Source organism: Orcinus orca, chromosome 2 (assembly GCF_937001465.1).
Source record: "Orcinus orca chromosome 2, mOrcOrc1.1, whole genome shotgun sequence".
In the NCBI taxonomy this organism is placed as follows: Eukaryota; Metazoa; Chordata; class Mammalia; order Artiodactyla; family Delphinidae; genus Orcinus; species Orcinus orca.
Window position 1 is genome coordinate 90684502 of NC_064560.1, and position 25957 is coordinate 90710458.

Sequence of the window (25957 nt, forward strand, 5' to 3'; positions counted from 1 at the left end):
ACATGGTATGAATGGTCAAAGATTAAATGGGACTGACTTTCCCAAGACTGAATTTGTTGTGACCAATGTTTATTAAGCTTCTGTTAATAAATTTTACTGGACTCTGCAAAATTTTGGTATGGTTTCACTCTCAAATAACTCACCGACCAGTTGAGGAGTTGACACTAATATCCTTGAAATAATTTAAAAATAATGCAAGACAAAATACAACCTGGTGTTAATTATGTTTGTCTTTGTAAGACCACTTTCTCCATGAAGGCTTTCTGGATCCTTTTCCTAGCCTAAAATGGCCTTACCCTTCCTAAGTCCTCCCTCTGATGGCCCATATCATTTCCTACCTTGTGTTGGAGTCACTTATGCCCATGGCTCACCTCCCTTATCGGACACTAGCCTCGTATCCCCATGCATGAGAGCAGCCAGCAAGTTGTCTCACTCACAGCAGAAGCTCAGCCAGAGTTTGAAAGGAGAAATTTCTGTGGCTGAGGTCTCTGGGAGAGCTTCATAGAAGAGGCGCATTTGAATGGGGTCTTGGAGGTTGGGCTTAGATGAGCAGAATGGTACAACAGAATTGACTCATGGCCACTCTTGCTGATCTGAGCGCAGCCAGAAACATCATGGGAGCCGCTGGACCAGAGCGTGTTTTCTGGCTGAGAGAAACAGAGAGGCCTTGGAGACCCAGGGAGGTGCACCTCTTGCAGAATACATGGGAGCACACAGGACCTTTCAGGAATCCCTGTCCTCACTTGCATAGACCCCACTGCATACCCTACTTATTGCTTTCTCCCCAGGCCCCCATTTTTTCTCATCCCATAGGCAGTGTTCCAAGAGTTTTATCCAGACCTAAGACCCATGGATGTGGGTCTTAGGGGAAAAGACAGGTCGATGTCAGTGTCATTTGGGGGACACCACCTGGCAGTTATGCACAGGGGTGACTCCAGTGGTACATGTTGTTTGAAGTCCATGCCAGGAGGTACCTCAAAGGAAGGACAAGAGCAAGGGTTTAAAGTCCAAAGACTGCCACTTGGAGGAAGACCTTGGAAGAAGCTCTCTCATCCTCTCCACACCTCTCTTTGCTCATGCACAAAATGGCTATGAAATTACCTATCTCAGGGTGCTAGGAAAGATCAACAAATACCTAAAACTTGAATGTTATAATCAGTAAAGCAGGAAATGGGGGATTGGGTTGCTTTCACCCAGCAAGCAGCCAAGTCTGAAATCAGACCCCTGGTGACTTGGTCAAGAGGCTCACTTTGACCCAGGGTCTTCTGTCTCCTGGGTGTGGACCCAGCTTCCAGCCCTTAAGGTAGAGCTGGCACACCTTGGTCTGCATCTCCTGGGCCTGCAGTGGGGCCAGGGAATCTGTGTTTTAAAGAATTCCCCAGGACTCTAGCAGGGAGACTGGGGCCTCCTTAGGATCACCGTTTTCACTGAGGATTGGGAGATGCCAGTGGGAAACAACATCACCCCCAGCCCCTGCCCAAAAATCCAGGTCCCAACATTGCCGCAGAGAAGGACCCACCAGTTGTCTCCAACCACAGGCACCAATGAGGTCGGGCCCTCATTTATCAGGCTGTGAGCCTCCTTGAACATCAAGGGCACCAGACCCTGATGTAAATGGGTTGGAGGACAAGGGGACAGACCTAGTGGGGCTGCCACTTTATTCTCTTAACCCTTCATCTCCTGCCCACCACATTCCCAACTCAGAATTCAAACTCGGCAAAACTAACTGTGCTTCAGACATCTTGAACGGTTCTCCACATGCCTTGCTTTCAGCAACAATAACAACACTCACAGACACACAGAAATGAAAAGAGAAGACAGATTCTTCTTGGGCTGAGTATTCTCTGCCCCTGCTTTTTAAGCCCTTGTGTATTTTCAGAGAAATTTAATCCACATGACTCTAATGTATGTACATTGAAATCATTAAGTCAGTTGGTTTTCAAGACCGTTTGATGTCCCAGAAACTCCGGTGTAGGGTTTGCAGAGGGCCTCACCAAGGCTTTGGTCCACTGGAGCAGGAAGCCTCCTGGTGCTGAGAAAAAACCAGAGCTGGGCCCCACAAATTTCCAGTGTGTCACTGAAGCTTTCACCCCAGAGAAAGAAGCCTCAGCTCTCAGGGAGGTGGCGCATTTCACCCTCTCCCCTCAAGGGTGCTGGGAAGCAGGAACCTGGTAGCCCCAGTGGGTTCCACCAGGGGAACCCTTTGGAACTCAGTGGGCTTTAAGAACAAAAGGGCATGTGAATTCCCTGGGCCACAGGTTCGGGGATGTGAGCAACTTGTAAGAGAAATAGGCTTGTCCCCACTTTACAGATGAGGCAACTGAGACTCCAAGAGAGATAACATAGTAAGTGTCTGAGCTACATCTGGAGCCCAGGTCTTGTTAGGCCCGAGACAGCACAGGGCAGAAGCAGCCCCAGCCCAGAGACCGACTGGGAAACTACAGTCAGACCGCAGTGGTGCCCCTCCTGCCCAGCTACACTGCTGGCCCCATAAGAGTCGAGGCTATGATGACCCAAGACCCAGCACTAGCAGATTCACATAAAAATGCTGAGTCCAGCCAGAAAGAGAGGGTGTATATGCACAGAACCCCAAGCCCGGATGATAAATACCAAGAGAGGACACACAGAAAGGATCACAGGAGTTCACGTGAGGGAGGGAATTTCTAATTCAGCAGGACTAGGTGGGGGAGGGAATCGGGAGAGGGTTGTGGAGGAGGGGGCTTCCACCTGGGTAGGATTTCTATGTGTATAGAATAGACAGGGATGAGAAGAGTAGAACAGATGGAAGGAACAGCATGGGTAAGAGTACAGGGCTGGAAAAGAAGAGGTCACGTTTAGAGAAAGGACACTGTCCCATGTGTCTGGAAGAGAAGGTATGGAAAGCAGAGCAGTAGACCAGACCAGAGGCTGGGAGAGGGAGGGGAGTACCACAGAGCTTCTGAAATACCAGAGTGCGGGGATTATATCTGGGAGGCAGTGGGGAGCCATTGGAGGTTTTAGAGCAGGAGGGTGGTTCACTAGAGTTCTAAGTTTTAGGGTGATCACTTACGCTACCATATAGGAGGAGATCCTGGAGGTGAGGAGTCTGGTGGGAAGGCTATAGAAGTCTAGGTGGGTGGAGGACCTAAGGGGTGGGGCTTGGAAGAAGGGGCCTGCTGTATGAGTGTCAATAGTTCATTCATTCATTCTTGAGAACCTGTGCTAGGTCCTGGGAATTCAACGGTGAACAAAACTTCAAAGTCCCTGTCCTGATGGGACTTTTCTTCTGGTGGGGCAAGACACATTATGAAGTTGCCCATCATCTGTCAGATGGTGATGTGTGCAGTGGAGAAGCATTAGGCAGGACAAGGGGGCTTGGGAGCAGTGGGTGGGGGGAGGGCTGCTCCCTTATACAGGCCATCAGGCAGGGCCTCAGTGCTAGGGTGACAGCAGTCAGAGACCTAAAGAAAACAGAGAATCTGAGACAATCATGGATATCTGAGAAAAGAGTATTCCAGGCGGAGGGAATGGCAAGGGCAAAGGTCCTGAGGTGGGAAGATGCTTGGGATGTTCCAGGAACAGTGTGTGTGGCTGGAGCAGAGTGAGCCGGGCAAGAATGGAGGGGGGCGGGGTCAGAGATGAACCAGGATGAAGGATGACTGAGGACTTGTTTTGCTGACTGAGACGATGGTGAAAAAGCAAAATCCAGCAACAGGAGACAGACTTTGGGGGAACGGGTGAGCTAATCTTTGGTCCCGTTGGTTTGAAGTATCCAAGGGTCAAAAGAGTGCAGCTGGACAGCTGGCAGCAGGGGACAGGGGCCTTCAGGTTGCCTGTTCCCAGACAGGGAGGTTGGGGTGCAGTGCTGTGAGGGCTTATCTGTGTGTGCCTCTCCCAGAAGCCGCCGAAGGGGCCTAGCTTGGGAGCTTGCAACGCTGGGCAGATGCTTACAGGACCAGCCCTTGAGATGTACGAAAGACTCATGACGTACACTCATGCGCACAGAATAAGTCTAGAGCTCCTGCCAAGACTCATTGCAACGTACGCGAAACATCTGCAGTACCACTCTAGAGCGCTGGTCCTCAAGCCTCGGTGTGCATCAGAATCCCCTGGGGGGCATCAGAATCCCCTGGGGGGCTTGTTAAATCGGATCACTGGGCCCCGCCTCCAGAGTTCGGATTCCATAGGTCTAGGGTGGGACCTGCGAATTTGCTTCTAACAAATTCCCAGGTGGCACTGGTGCTGCTGGGGCCCACACTCTGAGAACCACAGCCCTAGAGATTTCTATCCCCGGTTTCTTAAGTTGGTGACCCAGAGACACCTGGGAAGGGGCTGGAGCTGGGGTTGGGAGGACAGAGAGGAGGCTGTTTTTGCAAAGAGCTGCTCACACCTCATTCTTGTCATCCACCTGAAGCCGCTCCCGTCTCTCTTAGCCCTGCCTCTGCTTTCTCCTGCTTTTCAATTTTCTTTTTTCTTCTCTTGGCCCATTTCCTTGTCCTGATTTCTGCATTTCTTTCGCCGCTCCTTACTTGCTCAACTTTTCTTCCCCTCTGCCCCTTCAGCCCCCTTCCCTTCCCCATCCCTTCTCCCCTCCTCCCTCCTCACTTCTTCCACTCCCCTCTTGGCTCCTGCACCAGAATCTCTGATGGAAATGGGCAAGATAGGGGTTTAGAGGGTAACCAAAGCCAAGGGAGGCCACCCTGTCCCTGTACCCCGCTGCCCGCCCTGCTTCTGCACGTAGCCACCAATGTTATTAGTTTCACGGGCCTGACTGCACCCTTGAGGGAAGGGGAAGGAGCCCAGCCCAGGCTTCCTGGCACCTGTCCACCTGACCTGAGGCACCATCCGCAGGGCACTACCTGGCGGCAACCCTGGCTGGGGCCGAGAGAGTTTGCACACAGAGAGGGACAGGGCAGTGAGAGGGTGGGTCCTGGAAGCCAAGAGAAAACGGAGAAAGGCGATCTGGTGGAGGGGAGACTGAGAAGGAAGTTAGGTGCGCTGGCTCTTGCGGAATGACACCACAGCCTTGGTCTCCCCGATTCTGGGGTGTCATGATGGGAAACAGAGGCTTCTCTTGGGCAAAAGGGAGCCTCTTAAACATAACTGTCCTCACCCTCTGCAATGGAAGGACAGACTTGGTGGCTTGGCTCATCCAAAGTCGCGAGGGGTCCTAGACAGCCTCCTGCCGCTTTGAAGGATCCTTTTGGATTCTTCTGCAATAATTGAACTCAGAGTTGGTGAAGTCAGATGCTGAAGGGCCTGTGTGATTGGGTGCCTGCGGACGGACCTTGAGGCGGTAGGGAGGGAGATCCAGAGACCTGCTGGGCTCGGGCTCGGAAGCAAACCCTCCCCCTAGGGCAGCTCCTGCCGGCACCCCGCCCCACCTCCACCTCCACCCCTACCTCCTCCCAGAGGCCTGGCGCCACACAGGATGGGCACCCTCAGCCCCTAAGGTGGATAAGCTTGGAATGCACCTGCCCGACACAGGTTCACGCCCCATCTCTCCCCGGAGACCTCACTGAAGACATGGTATCTTCACACACAGGGCTATCTCCTTAGCCTGAAAACAGGGTCACCATTGCTGGGGTCTTCAGGGGACCCTGATTCTCAGAGGCAGAGATGGGTTGAGAAGCGACAGGGTGGCTGGGAGCAGGCCCACGAGGTACAGGTGGACACACAGTGAACATGGGTGGGCGTGGCCTTCAGGACTGCTCCCCCTGCTGAGAGGGGTCTTAGAAATTATTTAGCCCCAATTCCTTATTTTACAAGCAAAGAAGGCAAAGGCCCAGAGCTAGAAGGAGCCTACACCAAGGTCACCCTTGAGACCCAGGTCTCCTAAAGCCCAGTCCAGCATTGCTTCTACTTCCTGTAGTACTTCCACCTGCTACATGTGCAAAAACTGCCAAAGCATTAGTCCACCCACCATCCTGGGTCCCTTGTCTCAAGATCACTAGGTGATATCTACTTAAACTAAATACTAGTAGAATTTGGGTAAGGCATTAATTCTTCTACCATACCTTCATCTACTGACCTTCCCAGATAACAAGTTTGCATTTTCACTAGGATCTTTCATGTCTAAAACCCACTGATGGTGGAATTTAGGGTTGACCGGAAAGGAAATCCATGAGGAATAAATCCACAAAAATTGGCAGGCAAGCCTAGGCCCAGGGGGTGATGCCCTTGGGCCCTGTCATTTCCTCCTTACCAACCCCAAGGTTTCCCAGCCTCTCATCTGTGGCCCTTTTCTGCAGGGTTATAGCAATGTCACAAAATGGGCACAGATCTTCAGCAGATAAGTGAAGGCACACTAGGGTGGCCCTTACTGCAGGAAAAGCCTAGGCTTCAGAACCACACAAACCTGGGCTCAGCCACTTTCCAAGCCATGGTAACTTGAGCACATCACATCCACGTACTGGACCACAGTTTCCTTATCTGTAAAATGGGCACAATGATGCAAACCCCCAAGAGTACTTTCAGGAAGAAATAGGAGATGGTGTGTGAAGTGTCTACCATGGGCAGATGCTGGGTATTCCCTTTGCGGGCCTGTTCCTCAAGAAAGGATATGGTGTCCAGGAGGGGTTTCCAGGAAAAGGGCCCCTGGGGCCAGTTTTCTGGGCAGAATGACAGATCTTATCCAAGTCGTCCCCCCTCCTCGGTGACAGTTGTCAGGGCTGGGGCAGCCTCAGACTTGGTTGCTGTGGAAATCTCACTAAGGAACCTCCTAAGCTCTTTTCCTGGCTTGGGCCCCCAGAGCAGGCTCCCAACACCACAGTGCATAAATGCCCTCTGCTATTTTCTCTTGGAACAAATAAAATCCGGCACCATGACTCATGCTGGTTAACAGATAAATCACTACAGAAGCAAAGCCCAGGATAGGATGAAACCACCCAACACACGAGAGAGAGGAAAAAAGACAGACAAACTGTAGTCGTTGGGGACATGTTGGCCCAGGGCCCGGGGCCAAGCCACCCAGCAGACCCTGGCAGGCAGGCAGCACATGGACAAGAAGAGAGTGAGCACAGAGGGCTGGACAGTTATGCAGACAGTCACCCTCACAGGCAGGAGCTGGGGGCTCCTTCAAGCCCTCAACAACACGAAGCAGCATTGAGAGCAGCCAAGGAAAGTGTGTTGGCCCCAGAACGAGCCAGAATTCTCGGGGCAGTGTTAGTATTTAAGATGCAGCCTGCAAATGACCCCCCATCTCCAGGAGATTTGTTTTCTCTTCTCTGCTAGCTCTCTCTCATGCTCTCTCCTTTTTTTTTTTTTTTTTTTTTTAAATACCAAACCAACACGGGAAAGTCCTAGACTTGAGGAGTATGTCAGCAAGGGCCCAGGTAACCTCCGACACACTCCCAACCTGGTCAACCAGAGTCAGAGCCAAGGCCAGTCCTCAGGGCCCTAGAATGACCATAGTGCTGTGCTGATCCAGGCGGGTAAGAGGCGCAATCTCGGTAGTGGAAACATTGAAAGCAAAGTCTCCTGGTTTCTAACCTCTAAGAAAGAAAATAAATCTAATTTGGGCAGTTCGGGGAAGCCAGAGGGATTTGCCAGCTCAGCATCTCCTCCACCTGCCATCCCCGCCATCTCCCCACTCCCCCCGCTTCAGCAGCCTGTGGCTCTTCCACCTCCCTCCCTCCTCTGCCACCAACACTGTTCCTTCTGTGACCCCAATGTCCTTCCTAAGACCAGAACAGGAGAGGGAAGGCGAGCTCCTCACATGAGGTGGAAAATAAACTAATGCTGAAATTCACTCCATCTTGAGAATGGCTTTATAATTTCACAGGGTTGAATTTTTACGACTGGTATTCAGTTTTTAATCGCTCCTTGGCACTTTATCTGCAGTCATCATAGCTGACACTAGGGGGAGCAAGGCTGCCTGGTAACAGCTCTTCTCTCCAGTCATCTAAGCTTCCCATGGATGCCACTAAGAACCACACCTGCTTCCATTTGGTTAGGCTACAAAATGTGAAAAACTAAATTCCTTATTGAAAACCACAAAGAAATAAACATGTTTTAAAGTTATATACAATTAGAAAATCAAATCAGCGTGCTATACGTGCTTTTTCCTCACTAATGTTAACTGTGATCCATCCCTAACCTAACCCTTGTTTTCTCCAGGCTTGGATAGAATGCCTTCTTCTAACTTTCCCTGACTGTTTTGTGAAGAACCAAGAGCCCCTCGGGATTTCAAACTCTTGCAGGTGTTTTTTCCTTCTCTTTCAGCAACTTCTCTTCCACAAAGCAGCAAGACTCAGATACACAGCCAATGGCAAAGGCTTCTTATTGATTTGAGACCATCTTGACAAGGTTTCTGTCATTTTCTGTTGAGTTCCTAAATCCTCCCCACTTTCTCTCTTGAATCACTTCTTCCTGATTGAGCTGTGATGAGTCACCCTGAGCCAATAATGCAGAGAGACAGAGAGAGAGAAAGAGAGTAGTAGCAAAAGCCAGTTAAGAGAAATGGAAAATGAAATGGGGAAGAGGGAAGAGGAGAGAAGACGGGATGGGGAGTAAAAAGCTCAGGAAGTAAGGAGAGAAAGGGGGCTGTGGGCCCCAAGGATAGGGCTTGCTTTTACTCGTCTCTGCATCTTTGGTGCTAGGTGCAGGCCCACAGGAGGAGGAGAGAATGGTTCTAGGAGTCTGCAATCTAAATCTCAGGGAAGCCCAAAGCTGGACATTGTTGTTATAAAGAGTCTGGGGACGATGGCCGCACGTGGGAGAGGTGGAGATTTCCTGTCTTTTTCTTTCCCCTGCAAACCTTCGAAGGGCCCAGCTGAAATGAAGTCGGGCAGAGGGCAGGAGGGTGGTGGACAGTGGCTTGGCCCACCTGGGGTGGCTCTACCTGTGAGAGCAGCTCCCCTCTGTGCTCTCCCCTCTGCCTCTCCCCAACCTCTGAGCCAAGGATTTTTTTTTTTTTAACATCTTTACTGGAGTATAATTGCTTTACAATGGTGTGTTAGTTTCTGCTTTATAACAAAGTGAATCAGGTATACATATACATACATTCCCATATCTCCTCCCTCTTGGGTCTCCCTCCCTATCCCACCCCTGTAGGTGGTCACAAAGCACCCAGCTGATCTCCCTGTGCTATGCGGCTGCTTCCCACTAGCTATCTGTTTTACATTTGGTAGTGTATATATGTCCATGCCACTCTCTCACTTCGTCCCAACTTACCCTTCCCCCTCCCCATGTCCTCAAGTACATTCTCTAGTAGGTCTGCATCTTTATTCCTGTCCTGCCCCTAGGTTTTTCAGAACCTTTTTTTTTTTTAGATTCCATATATATGTGTTAGCATATGGTATTTGTTTTTCTCTTTCTGACTTACTTCACTCTGTATGACAGACTCTAGGTCCATCCAGCTCACTACAAATAACTCAATTTTGTTTCTTTTTATGGCTGAGTAATATTCCATTGTATATATGTGCCACATCTTTATCCATTCATCTGTCAATGGACACTTAGGTTGCTTCCATGTCCTGGCTATTGTAAATAGAGCTGCAACGAACACTGTGGTACATGACTCTTTCTGAATTATGCCTTTCTCAGGATATATGCCCAGTAGTGGGATTGATGGGATGTATGGTAGTTCTATTTTTGGTTTTTTAAGGAACCTCCATACTGTTCTCCATAGTGGCTGTATCGATTTACATTCCCACCAACAGTGCAGGAGGGTTCCCTTTTCTCCACACCCTCTCCAGCATTTATTGTTTCTAGATTTTTTGATGATGACCATTCTGACTGGTGTGAGGTGATACCTCATTGTAGTTTTGATTTGCATTTCTCTAATGATTAGTGATGTTGAGCATCCTTTCATATGTGTGTTGGCAATCTATATATCTTCTTTGGAGAAATGTCTATTTAGGTCTTCTGCCCATTTTTGGATTGGGTTGTTTGTTTTTTTGATAGTGAGCTGCATGAGCTGCTTGTAAATTTTGGAGATTAATCCTTTGTCAGTTGTTTCATTTGCAAATATTTTCTCCCATTCTGAGGGTTGTCTTTTCCTCTTGCTTATGTTTTCCTTTGCTGTGCCAAATCTTTTAAGTTTCATTAGGTCCCATCTGTTTATTTTTGTTTTTATTTCCATTACTCTAGGAGGTAGATCAAAAAGGATCTTGCTGTGATTTATGTCATAGAGTGTTCTGCCTATGTTTTCCTCTAAGAGTTGCATAGTGTCTGGCCTTACATTTAGATGTTTAATCCATTTGGAGTTTGTTTTTGTGTATGGTGTTAGGGAGTGTTCTAATTTCATTCTTTTACATGTAACTGTCCAGTTTTCCCAGCAACAATTATTGAAGAGGCTGTCTTTTCTCCACTGTATATTCTTGCCTTCTTTATCAAAAATAAGGTGACCATAGGTGTGTGGGTTTATCTCTGGGTTTTCTGTCCTGTTCCATGGATCTATATTTCTGTTTTTGTGCCAGTACCATAGTGTCTTGATTACTGTAGCTTTGTAGTATAGTCTGAAGTCCGGGAGCCTGATTCCTCCAGCTCCATTTTTCTTTCCCAATATTGTGTTGGCTGTTCAGGGTCTTTTGTGTTTCCATACAAATTGTGAAATTTTTTGTTTTAGTTCTTTGAAAAATGCCATTGGTAGTTTGATAGGGGTTGCATTGAATCTGTAGATTGCTTTGGGTAGTATAGTCATTTTCACAATGTTGATTCTTCCAATTCAAGAATATGGTATATCTCTACAGCTGCTTGTATCATCTTTAATTTCTTTCATCAGTGTCTTATAGTTTTCTGCATACAGGTCTTTTGTCTCCTTAGGTTTATTCCCAGGTATTTGATTCTTTTTGTTGCAGTGGTAAATGGGAGTGTTTCCTTAATTTCTCTTTCAGATTTTTCATCATTAGTGTATAGGAATGCAAGAGATTTCTGTGCATTAATTTTGTATCCTTTTACTTTACCAAATTCATTGAGTAGCTCTAATAGTTTTCTGGTAGCATCTTTAGGATTCTCTATGTGTAGTATTATGTCATCTGCAAACAGTGACAGCTTTACTTCTTTTCCAATTTGGATTCCTTTTATTTCCTTTTCTTCTCTGATTGCTGTGGCTAAAACTTTCAAAACTATGTTGAGTAATAATGGTGAGAGTGGGCAACCTTGTCTTGTTCCTGATCTTAGTGGAAATGGTTTCAGTTTTTCACCATTGAGAACGATGTTGGCTGTGGGTTTGTCATATATGGCCTTTATTATGTTGAGGGAAGTTCCCTCTATGCCTACTTTCTGGAGAGTTTTTATCATAAATGGGTGTTGAATTTTGTCAAAAGCTTTTTCTGCATCTATTGAGATGATCATATGGTTTTTCTCCTTCAATTTGTTAATATGGTTTCTCACATTGATTGATTTGCATATATTGAAGAATCCTTGCATTCCTGGGATAAACCCCACTTGATCATGGTATATGATCCATTTCATGTGCTGTTGGAGTCTGTTTGCTAGTATTTTGTTGAGGATTTTTTTCATCTATGTTCATCAGTGATATTGGCCTGTAGTTTTCTTTCTTTGTGACATCTTTGTCTGGTTTTGGTATCAGGGTGATGGTGACCTCGTAGAATGAGTTTGGGAGTGTTCCTCCCTCTGCTATATTTTGGAAGAGTTTTAGAAGGATAGGTGTTAGCTCTTCTCTAAATGTTTGATAGAATTCGCCTGGGAAGCCATCTGGTCCTGGGCTTTTGTTTGTTGGAAGATTTTTAATCACAGTCTCAATTTCAGTGCTTGTGATTGGTCTGTTTATATTTTCTGTTTCTTCCTGGTTCAGTCTCAGAAGGTTATGCTTTTCTAAGAATTTGTCCATTTCTTCCAGGTTGTCCATTTTATTGGCATGGAGTTGCTTGTAGTAATCTCTCATGATCCTTTGTATTTCTGCAGGGTCAGTTGTTACCTCCCCTTTTTCATTTCTAATTCTGTTGATTTGAGTCTTCTCCCTTTTTGTCTTGATGAGTCTGGCTAATGGTTTATCAATTTTGTTTATCTTCTCAAAGAACCAGCTTTTAGTTTTATTGAAATATGCTATTGTTTCATTTATTTTTTTTTCATTTATTTCTGATCTAGTCTTTATGATTTCTTTCCTTCTGCTCACTTTGGGGAGGGGTTGTTCTTCTTTCTCTAATTGCTCTAGGTGTAAGGTTAGGTTGTTTATTTGAGATGTTTCTTGTTTCCTGAGGTAGGATTGTATTGCTATAAACTTCCCTCTTAGAACTGCTTTTGCTGCATCCCATAGGTTTTGGGTCATTGTGTTTTCATTGTCATCTGTTTCTAGGTATTTTTTGATTTCCTCCTTGATTTCTTCAGTGATCTCTTGGTTATTTAGTAGTGTATTGTTTAGCCTCCATGTATTTGTATTTTTTACAGATTATTTTTCCTGTAATTGATATTTAGTCTCATAGCGTTGTGGTCAGAAAAGATACTTGATATGATTTCAATGTTTTAAAATTTACCAAGGCTAGATTTGTGACCCAAGATATGATCTACCCTGGAGAATGTTCCATGAACACTTGAGAAGAAAGTGTATTTTGTTGTTTTTTGGATGGAATGTCTTATAAATATCAATTAAGTCCATTTTGTTTAATGTATCATATAAAGCTTGTGTTTCCTTATTTACTTTCATTTTGTATGATCTGTCCATTGGTGAAAGTGGGGTATTAAAGTCCCCTACTATGAAATCTGTCAATTTCCCCTTTTATGGCTGTTAGCATTTGCCTTATGTATTGAGGCATTCCTATGTTGGGTGCATAAATATTTACAATTGTTATATCTTCTTCTTGGATTGATCCCTTGATCATTATGTAGTGTCCTTCTTTGTCTCTTGTAATAGTCTTTACTTTAAAGTCTATTTTGTCTGATATGAGAATTGCTACTCCAACTTTCTTTTGATTTCCATTTGCATGGAATATCTTTTTCCATCCCCTCACTTTCAGACTGTATGTGTCCTTAGGTCTGAAGTGGGTCTCTTGCAGACAGCATATATATGGGTCTTGTTTTTGTATCCATTCAGCCAGTCTATGTCATTTAAGGTAGTTATCGATATGTATGTACCTATTACCATTTTCTTAACTGTTTTGAGCTTGCTATTGTAGACCTTTTCCTTCTCTTGTGTATCCTGCCTAGAGAAATTCCTTTAGCATTTGTTGTAAAGCTGGTTTGGTGGTGCTGAATTCTCTTAGCTTTTCCTTGTCTATAAAGGTTTTAATTTCTCCACAAATCTGTATGAGATCCTTGTTGGGTAGAGTAATCTCGGTTATAGGTTTTTCCCTTTCATCACTTTAAATATGTCCTGCCATATATGTCCTCAACTCTCCCTTCTGGCTTGCAGAGTTTCTGCTGAAAGATCAGCTGTTAACCTTATGGGGATTCCTTTGTATGCTATTTGTTGTTTTTCCCTTGCTGCTTTAATATTTTTTCTTGGTATTTAATTTTTGATAGTTTGATTAATATGTGTCTTGGCATGTTTCTCCTTGGATTTATTCTGTTTGGGACTCTCTGTGCTTCCTGGACTTGATTGACAATTTCCTTTCCCATATTAGGGAAGTTTTAAACTAATCTCTTCAAATATTTTCTCAGTCCCTTTCTTTTTCTCTTCTTTTTTTGGAACCCCTATAATTCTAATGTTGGTGTGTTTAATATTGTCCCAGAGGTCTCTCTTGAGTGTACTCAATTCTTTTCATTCTTTTTTCTTTATTCTGCTCTGAGGTAGTTATTTCCACTATTTTATCTTCCAGATCACTTATCTGTTCTTCTGCCTCAGTTATTCTGCTATTGATTCCTTCTAGAGAATTTTTAATTTTAGTTACTGTGTTGTTCATCATTGTTTGTTTGCTCTTTAGTTCTTCTTGTTAAACGTTTCTTGTATTTTCTCCATTCTATTTCCAAGATTTTGGATCATCTTTACTCTCATTACCCTGAATCCTTTTTCAGGTAGACTGCCTGTTTACTCTTCATTTGTTTGGTCTGATGGGTTTTTACCTTGCTCCTTCATCTGCTGTGTTTCTCTGTCTTCCCATTTTGCTTAACTTACTGTGTTTGAGGTCTCCTTTTTGCAGGTAGCAGGTTCGGAGTTCCTGTTGTTTTTGGTGTCTTCCCCCAGTGGCTAAGTTTGGTTCAGTGAGTTGTGTAGGCTTCCTGGTGGAGGGGACTGGTGCCTGTGTTCTGGTGGATGAGGCTGGATCTTGTCTTTCTGGTGGGCTGGACCACGTCCGGTAGTATATTTTGGGGTGTCTGTGACCTTATTATGATTTTAGGCAGCCTCTCTGCTAATGGGTGGGGTTGTGTTCCTGTCTTGCTAGTTGTTTGGCATAAGGTGTTCAGCACTGTAGCTTGCTGGTTATTGAGTGGAGCCGGGTCTTAGCGTTGAGATGGAGATCTCTGGGAGAGCTTTTGACGTTTGCTATTATGTAGAGCTGGGAGGTCTCTGTTGGACCAATGTCCTGAACTCAGCTCTCCCACCTCAGAAGCACAGGCCTGACACCTGACCAGAGCACCAAGACCCTGTCAGCCACACGTGAGCCAAGGATTTTGTAACCCAAGGAGGAGGACATTTCCAAAAATGTCATGACAGGCTTCGCTCTCCAGTGGTTCAAGTGAGTCCTCAGTCTTTGCTTCTTCATGGCTTCTCAGAATGAGAGTAATGCTGTCAGAGTAGACGTTACTCACGGTTCGGAAGGGGGAGGAGGGAAAGCAATCTGAGCTTTAACCCGACTGAAGAAAGTACTTTGAAGGATTCGGCAGAGTCAATGATTCCCCGAGGCAGCTCAGGGCTCCCTGATGGAACACAGGGCTGGCTTCTGTGTACTCTGCTCTCCTGCACCCCATCCACTCCCCAGAGATGGGGAGAGGACCAGGAGGGAGAGAGAGGCCAGGGAGCTGCCCCTTAGCCAGCTGTGTGACCTGGGTGAGTTACCTAGCTTCTCTGGGCTACAGTTTCCTCAGCTTCAACACAAGACTGCTGTCTCTCTCTCACAGGACTCTTGCGAGGATTAAGTAAGTTAATGTCAGGGGAAGCGCCTAGCGTGATCCCTGACATATACTAACCACAGCCCCCCAGACATTCGTTCTTGCATGCTTTCATTTATTTACTTCTTTATACAAAGTGCTTTGAAAGTAGATGAACACATGACCCACTTTTGTCATCTCTTCTTATTGGGGCACCCTGTCCCCAGTTCCATTATTTCAAAGCCTGATGATCACCTGATAATATAATCTAGGGACTCCCAAAGCTGGCAGAATAGAATTGCCTGTGAAAGTTAAAAAAAGAACACAGATTCCTCAGCCCAATCCAAGACAACAAAATCAGACTCTCTAGAGGTAGGAATCTATACTTTGAAAAACCCCCAGGCCAGTCTAATGCCCAGCCAGGTTCTGGAACCAGTAAATCCTTTTTTAAGAGTCTGTGAGGGCTTCCCTGGTGGCGCAGTGGTTGAGAATCTGCCTGCCAATGCAGGGGACACGGGTTCGAGCCCTGGTCTGGGAAGATCCCACATGCCACGGAGCAACTAGGCCCATGAGCCACAACTACTGAGACTGCGCGTCTGGAGCCTGTGCTCCGCAACAAGAGAGGCCGCAGTAGTGACAGGCCCGCGCACCGCGATGAAGAGTGGCCCCCGCTTGCTACAACTAGAGAAAGCCCTTGCACAGAAACAAAGACCCAACACAGCAAAAATTAATTAATTAATTAATAAACTCGTACCCCCTACATCTTCTTTAAAAAAAAAAAAAAAAGTCTGTGAGTTCCCGTGCATTCAGAGGTTAACTCCTTTCCAGGCTTATGCGGAGAGTGACCCTCACTGCCTGAATCCAAAGGAGTGAGCAATGGCAGGAATATAGAGACCAGAAAGCAGGCAGGGATGGCCTGATGAGGGGGGACAATGTGATGCTTCTCAACCAGGTAGGCATCTAACCGTCTGTCTAGACTTCAGGCCACTTATGTAGAGTCCTCTGGGCGAGTGAGGGGAGAATGGAGCAGAGTTGGTATGTCAGGGAGGTGTGGGTGGCGAGGAAGACAAGGAATGAGTGGGTTGACAATGACTCCACCGCAAGCTCTGTGAAGACGGGGACTTGTCTGTCCCTCCCAGGCCTAGCCTTCACCACGGAAGACATGTTAGATAACGCACCTAAGCGCTGGCACCATCAGGACCCAGCTGTCAGTCCTCCCTGCAGGGCTCAGCCCCTTCTTCACCTGAATGACATCTATCCACCCGGGAGCCTTCATCCAGGAGTTGCCTGCTCCAGGAAGCCTTCCCAGATGTCTGAGCGAGGGCTCCTCCTCTGTGCCCCGCCCCCGCCCCGTCTCCCAGCACTGTTCTCCACACTCTCAGCCCCACCACACCACTAAGGGTGTAAACTATGCTTCATTCACCTTCAGTCCATAGTGCCTGGCACACAGCAAGGGCTCAATGACTATTTCTTTGGATTGAAATTGTCCAAGCATCTCTTCTTACAGACAAGGAAACTGATGCCCGGAGAGGGCAGGTAGATCACCCCAGGTCACTTAGCCCATCCAGGAATAGATCAGAGCTCACCACAGACAGATCAAGAGATCCAGGACCGAAAAAGAGTATTTGTCCTTTCGCCTCCAGGCCCTCTCCTCTTGTTTGACCTCATCTGAGTCCACGTGGCTGGTAGAAAGAGCCGTGGACACAATCAGAATAACGAACGGGTGTCCCAGTCGTGCCTCAGCCTCTACCCAGAGAATCTGGAAATTCTCTGGGCCTTGCTTTCTTCTGCAGTCTGATGGGACTACCTCTCCTTGTCTGGCTCCCTCCCCTGGCTGTGGGTAGGATGAAACAAGCTGTTCGGCCTGTACACTGGTCACATACAAACTATTACTATCCTAATTATGAGCCAAAGGAAACAGGCCCGCCCAGGATGCAGAAGAGGCACATACCAAGAAATTAAAGCTATACATTCCACTGAGAAATGTCTGCCCACACTATTGCTATGTTTATGTTTCATTTCCAGAGGAAAGAGTTGTGATAAAACTGGGGGGGACAGGGGGAGGGGAGACTCAGCATGACTTGGAAAAACAAGCAAGAGTTTATCAGACATTTTGAAAACAAGAGATTTTTACACTGTGGACACAGCCTCTCTGGAGGAACATCAGACCACAGCCACTTTCCTGGGGAGAGCTGGGCCAAGGGCACCCCAAGGTTGGTGGTCCATCTGCAGATGGCACCCAGAAGAGCTCAGCCCAGCTCTGCTCCCAGCTACATCCCAAGCAGAGTGAAGATTCAGCTTGTCTTTGAAAAATGAGCAGCCTCCTCATTTTCACTCAACAAACAGTTATTGAGCCTTGACTGTGTTCAAGGTACTTTGACCAGCACTGAGGGGGAAATTTAAAGACGGACCACGGTCTCTCTCTGCTATCTAGAGACAGATTATCGAAAGGAGAGAAAAAAACAGACAAGAGAAGTACAAAGCATCATGGGAACTGAGGGAGAGCTTTCAGCTGAGGGATCAAGGGGTGCTTCCTGGAGGAAGAGGCACTGAAGCCAGTTCAGTGGAACTGGACTGGAATGGAGCCAGTTCAGCGGTTTGGGATGAGGGGACCGCACGCACAGAGGCAGGAATGAGAATGCCAGGTGTGGTGAAAAAAGGACAGCGGCCCTGTGAGACTTGGCATCAGGCTGTGAGGAGGGGAGGGCATTGAGCTAGAGGGCACAAACTGGCCACTCTCCTTTTGACGGTCCGTGGGTCAGGATCTCATTTTCCCATCAAATGGGTTGAAAATGTGCTTTGCAGTCACCTTCCCTCCCTCTTTGCTCTTCTGTTCTAAGTACTTCTGCACACCAGGGGAAAAATGCTGTCTGGATGTAAGCTGAGGTGGACCCAGAATTTTCCAGGAACAAGGCAGAGAGCCAAGCTTGTGAAATCAACAGCTGAGATGATGCTTGTCAGCGGGCTCTGTGCCCAAGATGACAGGGCGACTCCGGGGCCAGCCTGCACGGTGACAGGCACGCACTTTGTACCCACTCCTGGAACTGCGATGCATCGCCACTGGTGCACAGGGGTTTTTTTATTCATTCATATTGATAAAGGCCTTGTGCAATGGGAAAAAAAATTTTTAAGCACCTAAACAGTTATCAGTAGGAAAAGGGATGAAACTATTTAAATATCCATCAATAGGAGAATGATTAAAAAGAAAAAAATAACACTGTACAAACGGTATAGAGGATGAGGCAGAGCTATACTGTCCATCTATACCAGGGCCGCCTCTCACATCCAAGGGGCCTGAGTCAAGAAAACAAACGGGGGCTCCAGCCCACAGCCCACCATCTTTTCTTCCCACCTGTAGTTCCCTCTTGGTGATCAAGGGGCCTCACACGTTTGGACACCCCACCCTATATATCCAAGCTCTGTCCATACCCCCAGCAAGCAGCCACTCCTTGGCTAGTCCCATCAGTGCTATGATTCACCATCAAAAAGACAGATCCAGGGAAGAAGCCTGTCCTAAGCAGGAGACGCTGGCATCCCAGTGACCCAGAGTGGGGGGATGTGGGCTCTAGGTGCCTGTCCCCTTGACCCCTAGGACTCCTCACCCCATAGAAAGAGGAACAGCCAGAGAAGCGTCAGTGCAGGACCCAGGGCAGGGGCCCCAGTGGCCAGGTCTAAGTGTGGAATTGATATATACTGACATGGAAAGTATAAAACAATTAAGTGAAAAAAGCACACTGCAGAAAGAACCATGTGTGTAGAATGGTTTCATTTTTTAAAATTTCCTACATAAACACTTAGAAGGTTTTCTGCATCCCTGCTGCTAATGGTAGTGATCTATAGAGGGCTGGGTTAAGAAGGGAAGTGAAAAGCCTTGCATATTATACTTTGCACAGTTCTGTGCTATGAACATTATACAAGCATGTATTATTTTTATAATCTAAAAAAAGTCTTAAAGAATACTTTTTAAATGTTACTACTTTTTTGTACCAGTTAACGTATTTCTTATGTGTTTTCTTGTGACCAAAAGAAACAAAACAAAATTTTTTGAAAATCCAATCCTGGATCATTCCTAGACAGTCAAGGAGGTTGCTGTGGTCATGACCCCCAGATGTAGTAAAAATTCCCCAGACACACACGTTTCTCCACATGTCCAAAGGGCGTCCTAGCTGCTTCTTCAGCAGATCTATCATACAAGGGCTCCCAATCCTGCCTACAAATAGATTCCCAGGTCTCATCCCCCAACTGGCTGAATTAGAATCTTCTGGAGGTTGTGCCCAGAAGTCTGCATTTGTAACTCCCCAGGTGATTCTGATGACCCTCGAAACCCTGGGTGGCAAGTAGCCCAGGCAACGGTTCAGTCCCATTTGGTGGATGAGAACACTGAGGCCCAGGGCAGTTAACAGCCTTGTCTCAGGGCAGGACGGGCAGTCTGTTGGTTCTTCTGCTAGAGCTGGTTCTTCTTCTCTCCCAGCTGAGTTAACAGCTACTGGAAGACAAAAGGGGGCCTGCTGTCAGCGGTCCCAATTTGCAGGCTATCAGATTGCAGCAGTCCCACTATGCCAGGTGATTAGCTAATTTGTTCAACAACTGTATTTGGAGGACCTACTCTGTGCCAGGCACTGTTCTGGGTATTTAGAGCTGCAAACCCGACCAACAAGGTCCTAGCTCCCTTGCGTATCAAATTCTGAGAGCTAAGGATGATTAAAAGGCATACGAAGAAGCCAGCATCCGAGAATGCAAAGTGCTAGGAGGAAGATAAGGCAGGGTGGGGAGGTGGGGAGTGACAGGTGGTCCGGAAAGCCCTCTTTGGGGAGGTGACATTGGAGCTGAGCCCTAAATGATGACCTGCCTGTACCCAGCATTCATAGCAGCCTTGGTAAAAGCGGGGACAGACAGGTGAGCAGCAGTGAAATAATAGAGAGCCTCAGAAGACATGATGAAGGGGATGGATTATACTGAAATGGATTTGGGGCTTTGAGCCCAGCGAGGGTTGTGGTCGCCATGCCTCTGCTTCCCCTACACGGTGCTTCTCAAACATGAGTGAGTATCTGCGTCCCCTGGAGGGCTTGTCAACACGCAGATGCTGGGCCCCACCTCCAGTTTCTGATTCCCTTCCTTGTGGGTCTCAGGTAGGGCCGAAGACGCTACATTTCTAATAAGCTCCCAGGGGAGGTGGATGCTGCTGGGCTGGGAACCACTATGAGAACCACTGCTGTGTTGTAACGGCCTGTCGACCTGCCTGTCTCCTCTATGAGGCTGGAGGTCTCCCGAAGGCAGAGACCACATCATGGTCACCATTGTGCCCCCTGTGCTTGGTGCCTTCGTAGGAGCTCAGTAGATGCTTAAGATTCAGTGAATGAATGAGGGTGTGGGTTATCAGCGACATGAAATAATATCTGTAAAGGCCTTAGAACATACGAGCACTATGTAACTGTGTCAGGGTTCCTCAGAGAAACAGAACTGATAGATGATAGACAGACAGATAGACAGATAGATAATAGACAGAAAAAGAAAGAGATTGTAAGGAGTTGGCTCATAGGATTATGGAGGCTGGCAAGTCCCCAGATCTGCAGTTTGAGTCAGCAAATTGAAGACCCAAGGGAGCTGATAGTGTAGTTCCAGTCTGAAAGCAAACAGGCTGGAGACCTAGGAAGAGCCAGCACTTGAGTTTGAGCCAAGGTAAGAAAAAGCCAGTGCCTCAGCTCGGAGGCAGTCAGTTCGAAAGGATTCTCTCTTATTCAGGGGAGGGTCAGGCTTTTTGTTCTATTCGGGCCTTCAACTGATTGGACAAAGCTCACCGTCATTGGGGAGGACAGTCTACTTTACTCAGTCTACAGATTTGAATGGTAATCTCATCCAAAAGCACCCTCACAGACACACCTAGCAGAGTATTTGACCGAATATCTGGGCAGCCCTTGGCCCAGTCCGGTTGACACATGCAGTGAACCATCACGGTACACATAGTTGTTTAAATACACCCAGTGGAGTCTCATCTCTGGTGAGGAATTTATGGAGGCAGGGAGAGTAAGGAATGTGCTGGCAAACAGAGGGGTTCTCATTTTCCTGGACTCGTCCTCCTCAGGAGTCCAGCCCTGCCAGGCATCTGAGCCACAGTGAACCACAAGCCCCTCCAACCAGCCCAGGGAGACCTGGAGGTGCCAACCCCCCTCGACAGGTCCCGGGTCAGGGGCTCTCCCTCCGCACCCCGCCCCCAGCCAGGACCAGGGTTTGCTGCACTCAGCACTTCTCCAGCCCCATCTTGAACACATTAGGCACCATACTCAGCTGGCTGAAAGAGGTTACATTTTCCGTGGAGAGGAGAGAAACAGCCTCGCTAGAGGAATAGTCTCTCTTTGTTCCCTTGAGCTCTCTGCTCCTCAAGTGGGAGCCCCTCCCTGATGCCCCGATCTGATTTCAGGGAAGGAAATGAAGCCAGGAGAGAAATGGAACAAAGGGCCTGGAGTGGGTTTGAGTGGAGGAGGGGTGCTGGGAGAGGGGAACAGGTGAGAAAGGGAAGAGGCTCCTGGGGAGCAGGCCCGGCAGGCTCCAGGGAGGGTGGCCCTCTCTCCGTGCTGGGTGCTGCCCAGCCCCCGGAGCTGGGCTTTCTCAACTTCCCAGTCCTTCACAATGGGGGACAAAGCACTGGACTTGCAGTCCCAGCTCCGAAACTGACCAGTGTCTCCCCACAGGCTTGCTACATCCACCTTCTGAGCCTCAGATACAATCTGCCCTTCTAGCTCCAAAGCTGTCCTGGTGATCGAAATCAAATGCAGGTCAATCACATCAAAAGGGATTCACTAAAATGAAAAGAATTGTTGGTAATAATTGGATTTCCTGGGATGCAAGGTCCAGGTCTTGAGGAGAGGAGCAAAGAGGCTGACCAGGGAGGGGATGCAACCCACATCTTGCCTTGCCTAGGCAGTCCGTGCTGGTCCCTGGGCTCAGAACCTTCTCCAGGGGCAGGCCCATCAGTTGCAAATATCCTCTTTCCTTCCCCAACAGCTGATGGCCTTTTTGTTCCCATGGCTTCTGCCCGCCCCATCTGCTGGGGAGCTAAACTGTTCACACCTGCCTTCCCAGACACAGCCAATAAAAGGCCGAGCAGAGCCAGCCTCTGCCTCCAGGCTTTCCAGCCTCCACGGCTTGGGTGAGGGCACTGCCCCGGGAGTCAGGACACCCTGCACGAGTCCTGCTCTGCCACCATCTCGTCTGAGTCCTCACGCACAATACTTCCTATGCCTCATTGATATGTGACAAGCCTAGACAGAGTAGCCTCCACGTTTCCTCCCAGCTCTGATGGTCTGCAAGGCCAGTTACCAGGTAACTAGAAACATCTGGAGTGCAGGGCTCCCTGTCCAAGGGGCTGTTTTAAGTGGGATGCACACAGAACAAAAGGATTTCTGTTCCCACAAGGCTGGACCAGGGGACAGTTTTATGCATTCGGTTAAACAACCAGAGAAAAATAATATACGTGGTGTCGGCAAGTCTGCCCACCACTCACACAATAAGTATATACCCCAGATGGAACGTGAGCAGGGGGTTATGAATCTGCTCCTCTCTCATTGGTCGTGGATACTGTGTTCCTCTTATAGCATGGTAATATATGGAATTTCTAGGGGTAATTTTAACTATGTGCTTCTTTTTTTTTTTTTTTTTTTTGCCTTGCTCATTCTAGTTAGGATGTTTTCAGTTATAAATACCTGAAAACTTAACTCAGATTTATACAGTAAAAAGGAGTTATTGCTTATATATCTGAAAAGTCCAGCAGCAGTCACACTTCAGGTATAGTTTGATCCAGGGGTTCACAGTATCGGTGGGACGTCAGCTTTTTCTCTTCTCTCGTACCCCTCATCATTACAAGGTGGCTGCTAGCAGTTCCACGCCCTACATCTGTACACGATGGCATCCAGAGAAAAGGGACCACTTTGGTCCCTGAAGCCCAAGAGGAGGTCCTGAGATTGGGGTGACTTACGTCATTGGCCTACTCAGTCCCTTCAGTCCAAGGATAACACTGGCCTGGCCTGCAGTGTATGCTCCGTCCCTACAACTGGTCAGGAAGCCAGATTTCCTAGATCCCCAAACAGAAGTGAGGACTGTTGGGAAGAGGGAAATGGAAAATCAAGCAACAGTGACTTTAAACAGGAGCTGGGTCACTGCCTTGAACCTCTGCGCACAGAAACTATTCAATGTCTCAGCAACCTTTTTGCCAGGCGCTGAATCTGCAGGCTCCTCCTAGGCCTGAGGCAAAGCTAAAAGCTCTGGAAGCTGCTGCTGCTGTAGACTGTCAGACAGAGGTCAGAACAGTCCCTGGGACCTTTTACCCTGGGCTTCAAGACCACCCTACATTAGTGAGGCAGGGCAGATGAGGGCATCTTGGCCCTCAAGGAATTATGACACTAAAGCGCTGGCCACAGCAGTCAGCGGGGATCACAGACTGGTTTATGTGGGAAAGCCTGGGCTAATCAGTGAGGGTTTCCTGGAGCAGGTGGGACTTGGTGTGCTGGGTCTTACAGGGTGGGATCTGCACACCATAGCGGGTGCACAGGACAGTATACTGGAGCACAGAAGTAAAACGACTCAAGTTCTATTTAGGTTTATATTTTATCTGGAAAAAAATAGGATTACTGATATTCAATGCACAGATTGCCAGCTGTACACTGGTATAACTTATATACAAATGTACATATATTGGGAGTACACATTACCTTTTTTCCTTATAGGAGTGTGCAGTTTAAAAGGTTTGGAGATTAAATTGCCTTGAAGGATGGAACCAGGGCTAAGGTCCCCACTGGGCCTTGTTGGAGAGGGTGTGAGGTAGGGATGCAGGGGCCCCTTCTCTTACGCTATGTCATGCTGGGATCCCAGGAGCCCAGCATGCAGAGGGGCCACATCCTGCCATCCTCAGGTGGCCGTCCCCACAGTGAGCCTCCTCCCTTGGCAAGGCCCTGCTTAGAAAGCAACCACTAGAGAAGGGTCCTCCAGGGCTATGGCTGAAGGCTGCCACCAATTCTCCCATCCGCAGCAGCCCTGCTCTCCGCCTCTATAGGAGGAAGGCCGGGAGCCCACAGCCAGTGAGTCACGGCACGCAGCCCACGGAGAGGGCCCGATGCTCACCACGACCTTTGGGGTTTGCCATCTGGTTCCCGTGCCAGAGGGTATAGGGTGTCCAGCCCCTGAGAAGCACAGCGGGCCCTGAGGCTGCAGATGGCTATATAAGGCTGAGGCCGCGGGAGTGACAGGGGTGCCAGACCCCAGGAGCAATTTGGCTGGTCTCAGCGGTGACACAAACATTTTCCCTGTGCTTCGCCATCATCCCCCAACAGCAAGACTGAATCATATCCTCAAAACCTCAAGCCCCACGGGCAGACGTAATGCCAAGAATCAAGAACAGCAAAGAGGGCTAACCCAGGCCCTCCCTTCATGGCAAAAAAATATTGGGGACAACACAAAGAAAGCTGCCCCAGGAGAACTAGTGCCAGCTCTGCCACAAACTGTGGGGCCCGGGTCAGCTCACCTCTCCAGGCCTCAGTTTCTGCATCTGTACTATGGGAACAGTAAGCCCTGTCCTGCTACCTCATAAAGTGCCAAGGATCCCCAGAGGAATCAGGTTTGGGAGAATGGGGGTAGGACGTAGGGGGTGGCCCTTGTTCTTTGAAAAGGACACAGCCTGGTCTTGAGGCAAATTTGGGGTCACGACGACTTGGTGTATTTACTGCCAGATTGTCACCTGTCGGCCACTTCAAGGACAGATGACTTCTAGGAAGGCTCCAGTCTGTGTGGACTTTTTGTGGACTCTCCTATATCTAGGAGCTTACCTAGATATACCCCTTTCTGTTTGTCAGTGCCTTGTGGCATCTGTGGCTCCCCAGACGACCCTAGGTGACCTCCTAGGTGACCCTAGGAGGTAGGCCATAGTGGAATTGTTAACCCTATTTCATGACCAAGAAAACCAAGGTCAATGAACTTCTCCAGGCCACACGGCAAGCTGGTGACAGAATGAGGATGAAGAAACACCCAGCTCTGGAATCTCAGCCCAAAGATCTTGCCCTGTAATTGGGACTCCACCAAGTTGTCTGTGGGGCCTCAAGAGTTCCACTCTGTAAAATGGGGAGAGTTGTGAGGAGTCTGCCTTGTCAGGCAGCAGGAGTGTTTTCTAGAAGACACACGGGGATCGCTTTTCTAGAAGATGGCCAGGTTTTGTTTTTTCTAATCTAGAACTTGCTGTGCCTGATTGTTCCGGAGGCACCCTGCGAGGTGTTCCTCGAAGGCATGCTGTCCAGAAAGCACTCACCATCAGGCAATGGTGTCCTAGAAGGAACATCGCTCTGGGACACTTGGTCACACACCAGGTTGACCTTGAAAATGGGAGCAGCCAGAAAAGCAACCTTGAAGCCCAAACTTTCCTTACTGACCTCTCTCCCATCTCCTTCTCTCTCTTTTTTTTTTTTTTTTTTTGGCTGGAAAAAATGGAGCAGCCTTGACCACACAATCACTCGCAGAATTAAGTAGCCAAAACTCACATTGTCTAGACAAATAGATTTTATGAGTCCAGTTAATTCCTGCCAGTCAAAAATAGACATGCTTAATAAGTGGATATATTTAGAATCTGTCATTATCTGGTCCCCAGGGGAGAAACCTCAGCTCTTATTACATAGACTCTAATTTCAAACAGAGCTCTATTAACTCCCACGCCGGACCTTAGTTCTTTCCTGACGGCACAGAGAGGTGGGTGGGAGCGGGGCAGGGAGATATTTGACCACAAGAAGCTACTTAAGTCCTGTGTTGCCTGAACCTCTGGGTCCGTCCCTCTCAACCATCTTAAACCAGAAAACAAGCAATTGCTTCTTCTTTGGGTCATGTTTCCAGGGGGTGGCAAGTTGTCGTGAGAGCAGGGCTATGGAAAGGTCTGCACGCTCCCGATGTGTCACATGTCCCTGTGCCCCTTGGGGTCTGGGAGACCTCCAGGGCTGTGTGAGCCATGGCATCTCCTGCCATGACAGTGCAGCTGTGCCTGGGAGAGTGGTTCCTGACTCGCTGTTAGCACCAG

At 47.9% G+C, this 25957-nt stretch overlaps 1 protein-coding gene across 1 annotated transcript in view; it reads left to right on the forward strand.

Annotated features, from left to right (window-relative positions):
• The window catches only part of ITGA11 (integrin subunit alpha 11), a 124845-nt gene that overhangs the window by 34109 nt on the left and 64779 nt on the right, over nucleotides 1-25957 (forward strand). The gene's annotated exons all lie outside the window — the stretch shown is intronic.